This window comes from Cibotium barometz, chromosome 27 (genome assembly GCF_041138505.1).
Source record: "Cibotium barometz isolate CiBa-2024 chromosome 27, ASM4113850v1, whole genome shotgun sequence".
NCBI classification, from domain to species: domain Eukaryota; kingdom Viridiplantae; phylum Streptophyta; class Polypodiopsida; order Cyatheales; family Cibotiaceae; genus Cibotium; species Cibotium barometz.
The window spans coordinates 44234076-44252006 of NC_141072.1; positions in this window are offsets into that span (position 1 = coordinate 44234076).

Here is a 17931-nt window from a genome sequence, read left to right on the forward strand (position 1 = left end):
GGACAAAAGAGTTTCATTGTTGCCCTCTATTGTAGTAGGAGAATTTCTATTGGGTTTTTTAGTAGGGTTGATCTTTAGGATTTACCTCAGGGTAAGATCTCTTTTGAGGCTTAGGTTTGTCAGTCCTCATTTCTTTCACGAGGGGCTTTGCTCATATGAGAGCATCCTGTAATGTGATTGACCTCATTGCTTCAAAGTGGGAATCTAAGGGTTCATTTAACCCTTGGCAGAAACAAGCCACTTGTTGGGAAGTAGTCATAGCTGGGGCATACTTTTGAAGAGTGATAAATTTGGAATAGTAGTTCTCAAGAGTTAAGCTACACTGCCTAAGACTAAAAAACTCATTCATCTTTATGGATTCATGGGATGGGGAAAGATATCTTTCCTTCACAGCCTGCTTGATGTCTTCCCACGTTCGATGAATCCCTTGTCACAGCACTGCTGTTTTGACCAGAGTTTAGCATCTCCGATGAGGCAAAACCATGCAAGCATAGACTGATTTTTTTTAGTAGGATGTTTTTATTAATTAGCATTATGTTAGGTAAAACATACATTACAACATACATTGCAGAACAGTCCTGAAATGGCAAGTCCTAGGAGCTAAGATCGGCTCTGATACCAATTGTAAGGTTCCTCCCTTCCAAAATAGGGAAAAAACTTACGATAGTCCACTAAGTCTTAACTTGCAAAAAATTTCCTATTCATCGACACCTTGACCATGTAGAGATTCAAGGATACGATTCATAGGTAAGACATAGTCCTATCCCGCACGGGGAGCATGATCTTCTAAAAATCAAATCACCCATAGGATAATTGATCTTGAATTAGGCAACTACTAGACTTGATTTCTAGAGGCAATGCTTTTTTCCTCATCCATGCAAGGCACAGCCGCCGCCGCTGGCCTAGTCTTCTAGAATAGAGTTGCCCAAGAACCTATTTATCTAGCGTAGGAAAGCTACCCATCCACCCGTCCGTAGGATGGTGTCATCGGGGCATTCCATCCTCCCACTTTCCACCCTACTCATGCGTCAATTTGTTTTTTAATTAATCCTACCGCACTGTTTGACATAAATAAACATGTTCCTTAATTAAGGCACTTTTCACAAGGTTCTTTAAAACAGTCTTTTTCCACAATACAATAATGCCAAAGACAAGATTTATGAAAAAAAATTATACATGAATCAATTTCATACAAGCTAAACCAGCTCTCTTATTATTTTCCTTTATACCGCTGATGATCTAGAATTCGGCCTTCCAGCCTCTACATGCTGGGCAAAACCCTACGAGACCATACACCTCATCGTCGACGGTCGTCGCTGTGGCAAGGACTCAAGCCGGCCTGTCGCCCTCTCAGGCTCCATCGCTCGATCCTCCCACCCCTTAGAGGGATGTTTGCACACTAGGGTGGGCTTATTCACCGCACTAGCCTGGGCCCTCAGAACTAGACAGCATCATAATGTCTCGCCTCAATCAACAAACCTTATTCTCCCAATGGTATGAGGGATGCCTTGGGCCATTCGCGGGCTTTGCTAACAATGCCGCCTGGCTACACAAGTACGGAACGGAGTTAGCATCCAAGCCAAGAAAAACTTGCACTCTTTAAAGATAACAATTTCAATACAATTCATTGAATACAGCATCACTCAATTCGTAGCTTTATACAATTTTATGTCATTATTTTAAAAGTAAAAGATACACATTTATTAACACTAATATTTTAAAAGCAAAAGATACACATTTATTAACACTAATATTTAAAAAAACACTTCTTTAAAAGATAACCAACGTCCTAACGTGGCCAACATTTCCTTGAGGAGCTTGTAACAAGAGGGTCGGGGCCACATTGGGAGCATCTTCTCTAATCTCATTGTTGCGTGCTCCTCCTGAGGCAATATTTTGGTGTTTTTGGGATGGGGCCATCTTGGATGTCGTCTTGTAGGGCTCACTGTCGTCTTGTAGGGATCACTGTCATCTTGTAGAGCTCACTAACGCGGTCGAAACACTCCAGTCGGATCTCAATTCTGAGATCATTTGCTCACCGTATGAGCAAAAGACCACAGCGCATGAACCATCTCTAAGGCTAAAACCTCTTGCTAAAGTCCCTGCAAATGGGGTGGGAGGGAGGGGGAGAAGAGTTGACACTGCCTTCTTCTAATAAGAGGGGGATAGAGGAAAATTTCCTTATCTGAAAAGTGGCAAATGAGGGGGTGTGGAGAGGGGTGGCTACAAGGGGTGGCTGTACTACAGCAAATACACTGCACAGGGACAGACAATGGTACGGACGGCAGCACAACAGAGCATAGGCTACGCAGAAATGCATGCTGCCCATGGAGCACCCCGGGGGTTTATATAATTGTGGGGTACGGGTATGGGCACTGTGCAAAGCAAGGACAAAAGGACGGTGTACTAGCAAAAACTGTAGATCAGTGGTGGCCTGCATGGCTCAGGGGGAAAGGTACGATGTCGGTTAACAGGGAAAGGACTATACGCATGTACCTTATCTGATTAGGGGCAGCATGGGTGTCCACGTAGCGGTGCTTGTGGACTACATAGTGGGCGACTATCCTTTGATTCTTGTGTGGCCATCGTACGGGTACCCTGGTAAGTGTGTACAGTCCAAATTTTGGCACGGGATCCCCAAATTTGAGGTGTTGACCTCGATTTGCGTACTGGACTGCACCGAGGGGTGATTTTTTTTGTTCAAGATGTTCTCCTTGTCGTTGGGGTGTAGACCATTCATAAATCGGATGCCCGGTCCTACATTTATTAAGGTTTAAAGGTCATCTTTTTTAACTAAAAATAACCAAAATTTACGTATAAGCTTGATCCGGTGTCCGTTCTAGATGCTATAAAATCCTATATTAGGGTAAAATCGCACACAGATTCCAAATTTGGGCTCAAAATTTGAAGATTCTAAGTAGAAATGGATCATTTAATAAAATCATTGATTTTTATACCATAAAACCTCATAAATTCACGACATTTCTTTATTAGTGAAGATAGGTATGTTACATAATGTGAACCACAAGATCTAAACATCATGAAATAAAGCAAAAAATGGATGCAACCTCCCCATGGGTGAATACGCATAGAAAAGAGGCAGATAAAGAGATCAGAAACCTTGAAATGTAGCCCTAAACCATACTTACTCAAGCTTTCAAGCCTTGCCAAGGTTTAAGCTTAGCATTGAAGTTCCAAAACCCCAAGAAAAGGGCTAAAAATGGTGGCAGGTTAAGAGCACGATTTGTGAGCAAAAGAAACATGATTTTGTGCTTAAAATGTAGCATATACTCTCGTATTTCAAAGCCCTATATTGTGTCAAGCTCAAAGCTCATGATTGTCACCATGGCTCTCAAGATCAAGCCTAGAGAAGAGGGCAAAAGAAAAATGTTTTGATTAGCAAAACTAATCTTGATTAGTAAGATTTTCCCCCAATTTTGGTCTTGAGATTTAAATTTTGGTGCAGCTCCCCCAAAAAATTTGGTCCCCATCAAACCCATGGCCTTGGGAGTTGAGAAGCTCCACAGATTTCAAGATATGCTTGGAGTTCATGACATAGATTTGAGCTTGCAGGGGAGTGTTGAGAAGGTAGGCTCAACATGAGCTCACACTCACGAGGCGCCTGCATGACCATTCGACATTTATATCACTGGGCGAGTTTGGTAGCTCGCACAAACATATCTTCTCCAGAGATTCTACAACTAGACTACACACTGACTAGTCCACACCAACCCACTCCACTTAGCATGTTCACATTATGGACTGCTTGTATATACTCTATTATGTGTGTTAGTCACTTTATCTTCTTTGTAGACATCTTTTGTTATGTGAAGAAGAAGAAGAATTCTCATCCTCTCACCGTGTGTTCTCTTCTTAGGGTTTCTATGAGTGTGTGTGTGCTTGCAAGAGCTCAAGGCCTCTTCTCCCCTGCATCTTTTTAGGTCTTTAAGCCAACACATCCGCCTCCTTTGATGGAAGAATCCAACTTACATATAAAATTATTCATCTTTGGTGCAATTGAGGGTTCAAATTAACCATTAGGTATCTGATACAGATCCCTATAACTTTAGATTTCAAATCGGAGTTGGTTTGATACTCCAACCATCCCGTACAAATTGGTTACCCTTAATTTAGTGTAATTTTTGGTAAAATTGTGCTGATAAAATTGTGAAAATCATCATTTTGCATTTAACCCTTGGTTAATGCCTGTAAATCTCACTCAAATACAAGATTATTCACAGCCAGAGTTGCATTTAGAATGTGCATGAGAATGAATGCTATACGCATTATGTATTGGGCACATTTTATCAGTGTAAAAATGGGAACAGACACTGCCCTTGTCCAGATTAAGGCAAGAGGTAAGACCTCCCGCATAAATTTGGGTTTGCATTGCATAATGATACAAAATAAACATAAAAAGCCCAAAGGAACTGTCAGCAAAACATTGAAACATGTTGCTCACATGGAGAAAAATGACCTGACGGACAAGCTCATGGCCCCAGCCATGAAAGAAGAAGAATATCTCTTCCCAAGAAGAGGATCCACACCGAGAAGAAGACCTGAAGGAAGACATGGACACGAGAAGAGAAGCTGCCCCAAGAAGAGAAGCTGCCCCAAGAAGACTGGAAGAAGAGACGGACGCGTGGAGAGATGCTGCCACGACAAGAAGACTGAAGACAAGAGAAGATGTGAGGCTCCAAAGAGTGAGGAGCCATGTGAAAATCTCTGAGAGAGAGAGAGAGAGAGAGAGACCCCACAACCTAATGTAACCTGCCCCAATAAAGTAAAACCACCTCTGAGCCACCGATGATGTAGGCCACGTGGTAGATGTATGTGTGAGCACTTTAGTCAAGGTCGCGGGCACTTATAGTAGCCTTGGACACATAGAGAGAGAGAGTGTCAAGGACTATGGAGTTTAGGGACTTGAGGCACTGGTCACGGATTGTCAAGTAAGAGAGAAACTTGATACAGGGTCCAGGTGTGCTGAGATAACTTGAGGGGAGGAGTAGACACTGGTCGCGGACTACCAAGTAAGGGGAGGCAAGCTTGGTATAGGGTCTAGGTGTACTAGGAGTATTCACTTGAGGGGAGGTGTTGAAAATACAAGTGAATAGGGTGTGTGTGGGAACAAGCTCTTGGATAGAGGCTGTAAAAGAGGAGATGTAATTGTGAAAGAACCTGTGAAAAGGTTAGAAGAATCTACTGGGAGAGAATAATGGGTAGCATGAGGGAATTTAGGAGTGTGGAGTTATTCTGGGAGATAATCAGGGAAAAGAGAAGAGGTGGAGAGAATCAGGCAAAAGGTGGAGATATTCTGGGAGTGAATCATGGAGAAATCAATGGGATTTGATGCTTGATGTAAACACTATAAATTGAGGCATAGCCCTAATGAGAATTTGCTGGTTTTTGAGTATCCATGCCTACATTAATCTATCTGCTAATTATTCACTAATTACGTCTTAATCATTTCTTAATCACTTTCTTAATCATGTTGATTCTAGTGTTTGATCCACCATAGCTCATCATTTTGCTCAAATTTCAACATAAAGGTGGAATAAAAGCTAAGTTTATCTCCCTTTTCAAATCATCCTATAAGTGTGGTACATTCCCATGTTTAACCATATGTCTCCACCATTGGTAAGTATAATATTCCAATTGAAGGAGGCAAATTTTGTTTCTCTTTCTCACTTTTAGGGTAGAGCTAAAAGTAGGTGTCTAGCTTGGTCATCCACTTCTCCAAGTCATGCAAAGCAGAACCATTACCCTTGAACTTGGAGAGAGACACCTTATCCTTGATATATTTGGAAGCATTGAAAGGAGGATTCTCATGATGTGAATTTCCCTTTTGTGATTGCATATAAGAATTGATCAATTGAGCAAAGTCTTTGTAGGGACCTTCTTAACAAAGAAGGCGACTCCATCCAACTATCATGAGCTTCCACTTGTCTTTGTGCAAAATACATGTGCTCCCATGATCGGCCTCATCCTTATCCCAAATCATCTCCTCATCTACCATGATGGACTGATTTCCTTTTTAATAAGATGGTATTCTCTTGCCATCGCCATAGCATGAATCCATAGTCTTGAATGAATCTTGTGGTGGTTTACTATTCACTTGAGAAGTACTGGTCTGAAATGAAGAAGAGCTCAAATCCCTTATGAGAGGTTTCCTAGCATCCATCAAAAATCCAAATGAAGGAGCCTTCATAGAAGGCTCTTGAATAGCTTGTTTACCTCCCTTATAAAATCACCATAATGAACTTCATGCATAGGTTGCTTGCCCTCATGAATCCCACCAATTCTATCCTCAATAGCTTCTTCATGGTAGAGATTCATGGATTGACCCAATTGATCTTCAATGGATCCCATTTTGGTACTCATAGACTCAAACTTTTAATTCGAGGTTTGGTTGATTATATCCAATCTATCGATGATGAGTGGCTTAAAATCAAATTTATTCACAAGAAATTCCAAGAGAGTATTGTGAGACAAAGTTGGGGGTTTAACTTTGGTTACATTGCAAACCCAAAAGTTGAAGATGGGGAGGCGGTCTCGGTGTGTCAAAGAAATCAACATGAAGAAAATATCAAGCCTCTATCTCCCTAGATCAATAAATACGTAGACATCAAAGTTGATATTGTAGTATAGAAGAGGAAATAACAAAGGGTCCGAGGAAGCATTAATTTGAGCCCAGCGAGATCAACTTCGAAAAAGAGGGCGAGTCTTTGCTCGAAGAAAATTTTTTGACTCAATATACAATGTGAATTGAAGTGAAAGGGGTATATTGATAATACGTCTCATTTGGCCGGATTGGATGGTTGGGCCATATCATTATCAAGAAAGTAAAGATCAAAAGATTTGAAGACTTTCTCACAAACCAATAAAACTTCCCAAAGTGAATAATCTGCTCTGATTAGACACCTATAAATTTTTATGTGCTACTCAAAGAAAAGTCTTGAAAATATCAATGGATATATCTTGAAAAAATAAATATTTTGATATAAGTTTCCTAAAAATTGGAGAAGTGAGCACAAAGTTATGACCAATTTAGTGAGAAGTGTCAAAACTTTTCCAAATACACAGTCTGCTCTGATGAGACACCACAACTTTTTGTCTACTTCTCAGAATCAAGTATTGAAGATGTCAATTGATAGATCTTGCAAAAACAAAGATTTTGATATAAGTTTCATTAAAAACAAAGAAGCAAGAACAATGTTATGACTGTTTTAGTGAAGCGTACCAAAACTATCTATACGCACCATGCAGCTGAGGGGAAGGGCAACGATTTCCCTCACTAGAGAAGTAACTTCCAAGATGCATGGCGGGTTGAGGTCGCCCAAGAAAGTAGAGGATCCTCTTACAATAGATATGGAAACAAGCTACTCATACGGACACACTAAGCTCTGAAGAAGCAAAGAGTGAAAAGATAGAGAAAGGAAGTGAAAACTTAATTCATGAAGCAAAAGAGACTTCCAATTCAAGGACTAAAAGACTAGGAGAGCCTAATGCTTCAGGGAGATGAAAAAGAATAGGAGAATCTGGATACAAGGCTATGATGATATAGCTACAAGGAGAAAAATGAGGTGCTTGAGAGGGAGGAGAGAGTCCTCTTTTATAGACAAACTCTCACCCTATAACATTTCTAGCCACTAGATTCCTTTACCCATGGTGACATAAGGACATGGGTCACCACTAAAATTGAAAAAGTCAAGAGTCCTCTCACATGGAGCCCATAGGGACCCTCTCTTTTCCACATGTCAACATCCTCCATATTTCACTTAGGATTCCTCTTGATCCCACAGTTCTCCACACTCCTGTACATGCCCTTCATGTGCTTGGCATGTGGTCTCCATATTATTTAAGTATCTTATTAAGTCCATGTAGACATTTGGCTCACCCTAAATACATGACTCATTTGTATTTTCCCAATACAATCCAATAATATTTCACTCTCAAACCACTCTATTCCCATACCAAGGTATTTATAATTCTTACCATGTAATCATGCTTGCATTATGCTCCTTGTACACTTTCTTCCTCAAAATCCTTTGATCCAAGGCTTGCAATAGTCATCCGGTCAAAGAGAAACAAACAATGCCCTCACCAAGGCATTAAAAATGCAAGAAGTATCAATAGTTGCATTCTCTTCTCTTCTCTTCTTTCAATCAGTTAATGGCTTCTTTACATATATAGGGTAAAATGATTGCATACTCTTCTCTTCTTTCGATCCAATTGTTGGCTTATTTATATGTATAGGGTAAAATTCTTAAGAGAATGTGTGGGAATGATTAAGAGCAAGTAGAGGTTCAAAGTAATGCAAGCTATATGCAAGGGAACAATGAGAATCCCATGATATTTAAGAATTTTTCTCAAAACTTGCTTTCTGCCAAAACCCTCAATCCCTTGCCAAATTGATCAAGCAATGCATGATTGTATAGAGAAGATCAAGGGAAGAAGGATTGTAGATTAAAAACTCAAGAAATCCCACCACAAACCATAATCATGAAGGTAATTTCCAAAACCATGCGTCTCTCAAGAAACCCTAAAATTGTGATCATTATTGCAAATCAATAATATGAGAGGTAGAGGAGAGATAGGAGAAGAGAACTAACACCTTGGATCTCAAAATGTTTAAGTGGAAATCCTAATTTTCAAGAAAACTCCCAAATCATTCAAGAGGACCAAGAAACCCTAAATCTTGATTGGAATCAAACATAGAACACATGTATCGGTAGAGGAAAGTTTGGACGGCCTCATTATGCAAGAATTTCATGAAGAAGATGATCCTAAACCCTAACTTTCCCAAGAAAATTCAAAAATACAAGAAAATGAAAATTTCATGAAATCCACTATTCATGCAATAATTGATCACATATATGAATGAAGCCAAGCATGAAAAGGAAGAACCCTAATTTTTTCATGGAATCCCCAATTGACAAGAGAAGGAGAAATTGACGCATTGATACAATTATTAGCTTGCTTGCTCTTAGTACTTGCTTAACCAAGCATTGTGATCATCTAATGGTGATTAATAAACTCCACTTTGAGTAAAAATGGGAGCAACCCCACCACGAGTATCCTCATGGAAAAAATCACCAAGAAGATCACCACTACAAAGCTTGAAATGAAGCTTGTGCTTGCTTAACAACATTTGGAAGCTTAGCCAAGTATAATGTGAACCACAAGATCTAAACATCATGAAATAAAGTGAAAAATGGATGTAGCCTCCCCACGGGTGAGAACGCATAAAAAAGAGGCATTTAAAGACATCAAAAAGCTTGAAATGTAACCCTAAACCATACTTACTGAAGATTTCAAGTCTTGACAAAATTTAAGCTTAGCATTGAAGTTCTAAAATCCCAAGAAAAGGGACAAAAATGGTGGCAGCCTAACTGCACAATTTGTGAGCAAAAGAAAAATGATTTTGTGCTTGAAATGTAGCATATACTCTCCTCTTTCAAAGCCCTATATTATGTCAAGATCAAATCTCATGATTGGATCACCATGTAGCTCTCAAGATCAAGCATAGAGAAGAGGGCAAAAAGGTAAACTTTTGATTAGCAAAACTAATCTTGATTAGTAAGATTGTCCCCCAATTTTGGTCTTGAGATTTAAATTTTCATGTAGCTCCGACTAAACTTTGGTCCACTTCAAACCCATGGCCTTGGGAGCTGAGAAGCTCCACATATTTTGAGATATGCTTGGGGTTCATGAGCTAGATTTGAGCTAGAGGGGGAGTGTTGAGATATCAAGCTCAACATTGAAAAGATGCAAGGGGGAAGAGAGCTTGAGCTCTTGCAAGCACACACACACACTCAAAAAACCCTAATAGAGAACACACACAAGGTGAGAGGCTGAAAATCTTCTTCTCCTTCACTCAACACTCAACACACCATATACAAGATAAGAGTACACATAATATGAAAGGTACTCAACCAATACATACACAGGTTCTCTATAGTGTGAACACAACTAAAATGAGCTGGCGCTATAACTATGCCAGTCTCTAGAATGGCTGTCACATAGCCTGTCATCCCACTGGCCGCATATCACCCATGATCTCACCAACCATGCCAGTGGTGTAAGTGTGGGGCCTATCCCCCAGGCGGGTCATCAGTGTCCACCGCCTCACTGGATGAGCTCGATATCTCAACACTCCCCCTCGAGCTCAACTCCATCTCATGTACACCAACCTCTCAAGTGAAGCCCTGAATCTGCGGAGCTTCTCTGTACCCAATGCTTTGGTGAAGATGTCAGCTACCTGATCCTCTGTGCTGACATAAACGAGGTCAAGGTCTCTTGCCAAGACCTTCTCTCTGATGAAATGATAGTGGACCTCTATATGCTTCGTACGAGCATGAAATACTGGGTTCCTGGCCAACTGTAAACTGCTAATATTGTCATAGAAAATGACAACTTGTCTATCCACTGATAGACCCAAATCTATAAGTAGCTTTCTCAACCAAGCTTTCCTGGCCAACTGTATACTGCTAATGTTGTCATAGAAAATGACAACTTGTCTATCCACTGATAGACCCAAATCTGCAAGTAGCTTTCTCAACCAAGCTACCTCACATGTTGCCATAGCAGCTCCTCTGTACTCGGCCTCTGTAGTACTGGATAGAGCAACCGTAGGTGCTTCTTGCTGCTCCAAGTCACAGCAGCACTCCCCAAAGAAAACTTGGCTTAAAAAAAAACTTTGTAATTTTTTATTTCACCCAAACATGATGATGGACAATCGTCCACGAGCATGCGTGCCCGAAAACAACAAAATTTTGTAAATCACCCATGGTATGAGCGTAACCATGCCTGAGCTCACCGAGAAGCTCAAAATGGTTGTTGTGATGTGTGCATGAGCGATGCACGTGTGAGGTGCATGCGCATGGGTTGGTTCCCACCCGAACTTCCATGTTCAAATCAGACTCAGTGGTTCCGCTATGAGCGAGTCGACTCAAAATGGACTAGGTGTCTAAGATGGTAGACATGCACACACATGATTGGTTGATGGACACTCCAATGTATCATTGAGGGGGAGTGTTGAGAGGTAGCGATTGCAGTTGTGCAATGCTACATTGATATGAGTGATGGATGATGTGGGTGAGTTGTGGAACACCTCGATTAAGAGGGGGTGTTGAGAGATATAATCGTGGTGTTGTGTTGTGTGGGAAAGCACCCTAGAGGTGCAACATATTGTGGTGAGATAGGAATGCCACATGTAATATTGTATGGTGTGTGAGTGTTGACCAAAAGAGTGGAAAAGGAGTTGCCACATGGATGATGATGTGTAAAGTGAGATAAGGCTAGAGAGCCTATATCATTCTATGGTTCATTGTGATATGCAATACAAGGGAATAGTGTTGAGTGTGCAATCTCTCTCTCTCATGGAGTTTCTAGTGTGGTATAACCCACCTTAATTATGTTGCTTAATCTATGTATTCCACCATGATCAATCCCATTTCTAGATTGTTTACAAACATGAGCTCACACTCACGACGTGCCTACATGACCATTCGACATATTTCTTGCGGTTTGGTAGCTGGCACACACTGACATATCTTCGCCCCACAGATTCTACAGCTAGACTACACTAACTAGTCCACACCTACCCACTCCACTTAGCGTGTTCACATTATGGACCGCTTGTATATACTCTATTATGTGTGTTAGTCACTTTATCTTCTTTGTAGACCTCTTGTTGTGTGATAAAGAAAAAGAATTTTCAACCTCTCACCTTGTTTGTTCTCGTCTAGGGTTTGTGTGAGTGTGTTTGTGCTTGCAAGAGCTCAAGATCTCTTCTCCCCTGCATCTTTTTAGGTCTTTGAGCTGACACATCCGCCTTGATGGAAGAATCCAACCGATGTATGAAATTATTCATCTTCATTTGATCTTAGGCCTTCCACATACATGGATAACTTCATAAAACGTTTTATGTACTCCCTTACTACCATGCCCCTTTGATAAAGCTCATACTATATCTTATGTTATCTATCAAGCAACAAAGGTGGGATAAAAGTTGAGTTCATCTCCCTTTTTAAATCATCCCATAAGTGTGGTACACTCCCATGTTTAACCATATGTATCCACCATTGGTAAGTATAATATTGCAAGTGAAGGAGCCAAATTTCACTTTATCTTGCTGAGTTTTAGTAGAGCTGAAAACAAGTGTCTAGCTTAGTCATCCACGCCTCCAAGTCATGCAAAGCGATAACATTACCCCTTGAACTTGGAGAGGGACACCTTATCCTTAATATCTTTGGAAGCATCGGAAGAAGGATTCTCATGATGTGACTTGGTCTTTTGTCATTGCAGAAAAGATCTGGTAAATTGAGCAAAGTCTTTGTACACCTTCTTAACAACGGTAATTCCATCCAACTATCATGAGCTTCTACTTGTCTTTGTGCAAAAGACATGTGCTCCCATGATCGGCCCCATTCTTATCCCAAATCATCTCCTCATCTACCTTGATGGACTGATTTGCTTCTAAATAAGATGGTATTCTCTTGCCATGTCCAAAGCATGAATCCATAGGCTTGAATGAATCTTGTGGTGGTTTACTATTTACTTGAGAAGTACAAGGCTGAAATGAAGTGGCCTCAAATCCTTTAAGAGAGGTTTCCTAGCATCCATCGTAAATCCAAATGAAGGAGCCTTCATAGAAGCCTCTTGAATAGCTTGTTTACCTTCCTTGTATAATCACCATAATGAACTTCATACATAGATTGCTTTCCCTCATGAATCCCACCAATTCTATCCTCAATAGCTTCTTCATGGTGTTGATTCATGGATTGACCTAATTAATATTCAATGGCTCCCATTTGGGTAGTCATAGACTCAAACTTTTAATTTAATATTTGGTTGATGATATCCAATCTATCCATGAGTGGCTAAAAATCAAGTTTATTCACAAGAAATTCCAAGAGAGTATTGTGACACAAAGTTGGGGTTTTAACTTTGATCACATCTCAAACCCAAAAGTTGAAGAAAGGGAGGCGGTCTCGGTGTTAAGGAAAGCTACAGGAACAAACTCTCACCCTCTATCTCCGTAAATTAAAAAAAAATACAGACATTGAAGGTTATATTGTAGTCGAGAAGAGGAATTAGGAAAGGCTCCGGGGAATCATTAATTTGAGCCAAGCAATCAGCTCCAAAAGTGAGGGCAAGTCTTTTCCTGGAAGAAAATCTTTTGGCTCAATACGATGTGAATTGAAGTGAAAGGGGTATATTGATATATCTCATTTGGATGGATCGGATGATTGGGACGTATCATTATCAAGAAAGTAAAGATCAAAAGATTTAAAGACTTTCTCACAAACCAATAAAACTTCCCAAAGTGAATAATGTGCTATGATCAGACACCCATAACTTTTTCTGTGCTATGCAGAGTAGAGTATTGAAAACATCAATGGATACAGATTAAAAAGAAAAATATTTTGATATAAGTTTCATAAAAATTAGAGAAGTGATCACAAAGTTAGGACCAATTTAGTGAGAAGTGTCAAAACTTCCCCAAATACACAGTCTGCTCTGATCAGACAGCGAGGAATTCTTCCGTGTAAAAACATCAATAGAGAGAGGTTACAAAAACAAACATTTTAATATAATTTTCATCAAAAACAAAGAAGTGAGCACAAAGTTATAAACTGTCGCAGTGAAGAGTACCAAAACTGTCTATACCCGCCTACAGCTATGGGGAGAGGCAACGATTTCCCTCACTAGAGAAGTAATTTCCAATCTGCATGGTGGGTTGAGATCGCCCAAGGGAAGGACCCTCTTCTAACAGATTTGAAAACAAGCTACTCATGTGGACACACTAAGCTCTGAAGCGAAGAGCGAAAAGATAAAGGAAGCAAAAACATGATTCATGAACCAAAAGAGACTTCCAATTGGAGAGGACTAAAAGAGTAGGAGAGCCTAATGCTTAAAGGAGATGAAAAATCATAGGAGCAGCTGCATACAAGGCTATGGCATAGCTACAAGGAGAAAAATGAGGTGCTTGAGAGGGAGAAGAGAGTCCTCTTTTATGGACAAACTCTCACCTTGTAACAATTCCAACCAGTAGATTCCTTCACCCCTGGTGACATAAGGACATGGGTCACCATCAATTGTCCTTTTAGGCATATTTTGGCAAGATTCCCATCTAAATATGCTCATGAATCTTTTAAAATTGAAAAAGTCAAGAGTCCTCTCACATGGAGCCCATAGTGACCCCCTCTTTTCCACATATCAACATCCTCCATATTCCACTTAGGATTTCTAGAAGGAATCCTCTTGATCCCACAATTCTCCACAATTCTCCACATGCCCTTCATGTGCTTGGCATGTGGTCTCCATATTATTTAAGTATCTTATTAAGTCCATGTAGACATTTGGCTCACCCTAAATACATGACTCATTTCTATTTTCCCCCCAATACAATCCAATAATATTTCACTCTCAAACCACTCTTTTTCCATACCAAGGTATTTATAATTCAGAAATGAATGACTCCACTCATAATAACATCTACAATCATTCTACTAATTATTCTAATTAGTATCAAGCCCATATTTGTTATTTCATGAGATAAAGTAGTCATCATTAAATGATTGACAAGCCGCAATTAGTCGCCAAAAGCCGTCTCCCGCCACCAGCTTCTCCATCTCACGCTTTTCGGGTCCCATGTGTCCATGGCTAGCTTCTACAGCACATTGTGGGCCCTACAACATTCTCCCACAAGTTTCCACCTTATTATTATTTTGAAGAAAATATATCAATTTTGTTGTCTCACAGTATCATTTGAAATGTCTTGTGAACTTATGGGGGCACTTCCCACATTAGCATCCTCTTCAACTCCCTTTGAATTTAGAGCCACGGATTGAGAGAAATTCTTATGAGTGCTTACCCTAACCATTTTCTCTTCAAGATCTTCAATTGTGTCCATAGTGTGCCCTAATCCATCAGCTCCTCCCCTTTCATATCCTCCATTGCCAATGATAGCTTTCTAGGTCTACCTCCCGGCTTACCGGTCATAATAAGATTGTTTTGGAAAATTTACAATAGGATGATGTAGGAGTGTTGGATTTGGGTGTTCTAGTGCTATTTATGAAGGTATTAAGATAAGGGGAAAGCTATGATGTCACTTCTGGTTCAATCAACCTTCTATATATTCCTCTGTTTTGACTTTTTCCTGCAAGTTAACTAGTGATAGTTTGGTCCACCACTTGCACTCCCATGATCTAAATGTGTTGAAACTTGGTGGTTAAGGTATTTGGTAAGTGGAAAACACAATGGTGATTTATCCCCTTGGATTTCTCCCATTATTAGATGTGTCTTCCACATTTGGAGGTTCACTTTTAGAGTTTGGTCTTTTTTCATAAGTCAATATGATTGGTATCTCAATCATAAGCTATTATCCCCTTGGATTTCTCCCCTTATTACATGTGTCTTCCAAATTTGGAGGTTCACTTTTGGCATTTGGTATTTTTGCATAGGTCAATATGATTGGTATCTCAATCATAAACTAACCTTGCCACTCCCATGTAAAAATTATCCTAAGATGTCATTATAAGAGTTCAACTATTGGTGGAAGTCTATTAATGCAAAATATTCTGATCTTTAGGTTTTACAAGATCCCCCAACGGTCTTATTGTGGTCCCTTCATCACTATTATGTTGGTTTATTCTGTGGATGGCTTACCCAAAGTTTCCCAAAATCTCCTTTGTTAAAGGTGCCTCTAGTGCCATCATCCAACATAACTATAACTTTCTTTCCCTTGTATATAATAGGGATCATTGCATTAGTATATTGTTTCTCTCAAAGTACTAGAGCTGATTCAAATAACTTTGGTAGGTTTCTCTTTTCCTTTATATTATGAGTGATTTGACTAGGTTAAAGTGTGTGTATAGGTTCTATTATTTCATCTATATTAGCAGGGAGTCTTCCTTTCATCTCCTTCCTTTTGTCCAATCCTTTAAGTCCCTATATATAGGCATGGGTTTCCAACAAGGTGCCTATGGGAGTTCTTACCTCTGAAAAGAAGGTAAAAAGTCTAGCAATATCCCTCGGTTTGTACAAGCTCTTACTTGGAGGTGGACAACGACCTGAAACAAATATGGAATATGCATTGGCTCTATAAGATCATCACTTCAATTTTGAGAGAATAAAGTATCTTGTCCCAATAATAATAAATCAAAACCTCCTTTCTTTCTGTTCTCAACCATGGTTTCTATTGCCACATGGGGTTGAATAGTCGTGTTATACAATATAACACTAGTAATTTAGCAAATTTGTCAAGAACACACTTGACTTGTTCACTCTACGTGCCTAACCTAAGGACTAGTGTTTGTTTTACAACCACCCACTAAGCCTATGCTATAATTAATGAAATTTGTCATAGAGAACTTACGTGTTACCAAGATCCAAAGCACAACTTTTGTTTTATCACTTCTCTCCTCTACAGATCTCCTATGGTGTGTCACACTCTCCATGTTATGTAACTCCGATAGATAGTCCCTCTCTCACTCTAACTCTCTCACACACACATGGAAGCAATAACATAGTCACACACAGAGGCTTTCCCTCTCTCTCGCACTCTCTCTCTCTCTCTTTCTCTCACACACACAAGTTAAGCCAAGAGTGTTTTAAATTATGCATAAGAGTTATTATTGTAATAGTAAAATTGAATTATATATACCAAGACCTTATGCTCACATTATGGCTAGCCAAAAATAAAAAAGTAAGACTTATAAAAAGAAAATAAACAAATACCTCAAGTGTTAAAAGATTAATTAAAATATTAGAGAATTTAATTAAAATATTTCCCTTAGATAAATTGATGTAATATGCATACCCATATGTATGTGCACATTAATTAATTTAGTGAGATAAAGGGTAATTTTTCTAAGGTTTGGAAAAAACGAAGGTGGATTGGGTTGACACATGGTGGGTTACCTACCTATAGTATTTAGTTGAAGGTTTAGAGTAAATTGTTTATACAAGACTAGAGTTAACCTTCTATTAGTTCACTTTAGATAGAGTGTATGAATGTTAGTCTAAAGTTAAGTTTAGCCTTCGATTTCTATGGTGTGCAAGAGTTGCATGGTAATTATGGCATGACTATTCCATGGTAATTATGACATGACTATATAGGAATAATAGCATGTGGTGGGTGGCGATCCTATCCATCAAGTTTTTGTATAAATAATCCCCCTTATCTCAAGATGAATTCAAAAGATTTCTCTTGGTTCTTGTGAGTTCATTTTAGTTCTTTATGTTCCAAGTACTTCACCTCAACTAGTAGAGCTCCCTTCCTAGCCATAAAACCTCTTCAAAAGTACCAAAATCTCATTACATTAGGAGTATTGTAAGTACCTAGGGAGAAGTAGAAAACATTATGAACTTCCACCATACTGCACAACTCATCTTCATCAAAATTTACATCTACATCAAGTTGAATTCAAGCCTAAAGAGCTAAAACCTCTATTTATCATTTAAATTTAATCTCTCTAACATTTTGATTGGTCCAAATTGACATTGAATTATATGTTTCTGTAAATTTAATATACAAGAACCATAGGAATCTATCAAAGTGTGTCCAATTTTGATTAATGATCACCACCCACACTGATGAATGTGTGTCATATTAGATCATGATCACTTTTGTTTCTCACAACATTCCTTGAAAACCCTTACAATCTAACTAATTTATCTACAAAAAAAAATCTTCGAAGTCTCATCCATTTATTGAAAGTCAATTTGGTAAATATGCTAAGTGTTGTGCTTGCATCATGAAACTCACTAATTGAGAATGTAAGTCTCATCGATTTATTAAAAGTCAAGTTGGTAAATATGCCATGTGTAGTGCTTGCATCATGAACAACACTAATTAGGAATGTAAGGAAGATTTTGTAATGTTCAACGTCTCAAAGTGTTAAGTAGCCTTAAAATAATTCA